The following is a 2,409-nucleotide window of genomic DNA, read 5'->3' on the forward strand; positions in this document are numbered from 1 at the left end:
ATTCCAAGTAGTACTGATATATATGTTTTATTATTGTTTTTTTTTTACCATGTTACTTGAATACTTTTCCCATTGAATGCAGCTGAATCAAGAATGTTTATGGGGGATTAGAAAAGTATGGCTTTTACTATTTTAAATACAAGTAATCTCATAATTATTTTGTAGAACTAATAAATAGTTCAGTAAGAATGAACACATGGAATTGATGTTAATACCATTGAAATTCTGCAGCAGTGATGATATCTCTGATCATTATCTAGGCGTGTGTATACTCCATATAGCTAAAGCTGCAAACTCAACTGTTACGAAGAACCATCACTTCTAAAGACTGCTTTGTAAATAATCTTCCTGACTTGTCTCAATTCCTCAGGAAATCCATTAGCCATTAGCATTAAGAAAAACTTGATGTTGTAACAGAAACTATGGACTCTCTCTTTTCTAGCCCTTTTTGATATGGTTGCTCCTTTACACTTAAAGAAGATTAAGGAAAAGAGTGCAACACAAGCACACTTGCGAGCAGCCTGGAAAATGGAGCACAGCTGGAAGAAAACAAAACTAGAGGAATTTCATATTGCATGGAGGGAAAGTACTTCTACTTATAGAAAAGCTCTAAATACTGCTAGATCTGCTTACTTTTCATCTCTTTTAGAAGAAAACAAACACAACCCCAGGCATTTATTAAAAAGAGTGGCTAAATTAACAAAAAATAAAGCATCAACAGGTGCAGACATTTCCAGCTGAGCAGTAATGACTTTATGAACTTCTTTAATTCCAAGATCGATACTATTAGAGATAAAATTTTAACCATGCAGCCATCAGCTAGAGTATTGCATGAGACAGTGCACTATACATCCCCTGAGGAACAATTCCACTCGTTCTCTGCTATAGGAGAGGAAGAATTGTATAAACTTGTCAAATCATCAAAACCATCATGTCCATCAAAACCAAGATCCTCTTCTGAATATTATTAATTTGTCAATGTCATTAGGATATGTCCCAAAATCCTTCAAACTGGCTGTTATAAAGCCTAATTAAAAATCCTTGAAAATTACAGACCAATCTCAAATCTTCTTTTTCTGTCATGTCTATTTTTAATCTTAATTTTATCATTTTGATGTAAAGCACTTTGTGACACTTGTTCTTGAAAGTGCTATAGAAATAAATATTACTTACTAAAATACTAAAAAAAGTCAGTATCCTCTCAGCTATGTTCCTTCCTAGAGAGAAATGGTATCTGTGAGGATTTCCAGTCAGGATTTAGACTGTATCATAGTACTGAGACTGCTCTCATCAGAGTTACGAATGACCTGCTCTTATCATTTGATCGTGGTTGTATTTCTCTATTAGTGCTACTGGATCTTAGCGCTGCGTTTGACACTATCAACCACAACATTCTTTTGAGTAGACTACAAAATTATGTTGGCATTAGTGGAATTGCATGGGCATGGTTCAAATCTTACTTATCTGACCGTCATCAATTCATAGCAGAGAATGACGAGATATCATCGATCACAAGTACAGTATGGAGTACCACAAGGCTCAGTACTATGACCGCTGCTTTTCACACTTTACATGTTACCCTTGGGAGATACCATCAGGAAACATGGTGTTAGCTTTCACTGTTATGCTGATGATACTGGGCTCTATATTTGTTCGCAGCCCGACTAAACATACCAATTTGCAAAACTAACGGAATGCATAGTTGATGACTAGTAATTTCCTACTGCTAAATTCTGAAAAAAATTTATGAATTATTGGACCAAAAACCTCTGCATGTAAACACTTGATGGCTGCTCTGTCAATTCTTCTTCATCAGTTAGGAACCTAGGTGTGCTATTTGATAACAATCTTTCCTTTGAAAACCATGTTTCTAGCATTTGAAAACCATTTTTCCATCTTAAAATATATCTAAATTACGAGCTATGCTCTTAATGTCAAATGCAGAAACATTAATTCATGCGTTCATGACCTCAAGGTTAGATTATTGAAATGCTTTATTGGGTGGTTGCTCTGCATGCTTAACACTTCCCATAACACCCAATGTACTTGCTACATCGTAAGAAGAATAGCATCTACGCTAATATTAATTTGTTTCATTCTTATACCTAGGTCACCGTAGCCACCCAGATCCAGTCTGTATCCAGACCAGATGGTGGATCGCTAATATTAATTTGTTTCATTGTTATACCTAGGTCAGCGTAGCGACCCAGATCCAGTCTGTATCCAGGCCAGATGGTGGATCAACACCTAGAGACGACCTCTACAACCCTGAATGTCAGCAGAGACTATGTCAACTAGATGAGCCCCAGAGACAGATACCGTGCGAAGACCTCGTCAACTAAACGGCCATCGGGACAAGACAATGGGAACCAGACAAGTCCCAAGCACAATCTGACCTGTGTTGCAACA

Source organism: Sinocyclocheilus grahami, unplaced genomic scaffold, assembly GCF_001515645.1.
Source record: "Sinocyclocheilus grahami isolate Dianchi unplaced genomic scaffold, SAMN03320097.WGS_v1.1 scaffold15732.1, whole genome shotgun sequence".
In the NCBI taxonomy this organism is placed as follows: Eukaryota; Metazoa; Chordata; class Actinopteri; order Cypriniformes; family Cyprinidae; genus Sinocyclocheilus; species Sinocyclocheilus grahami.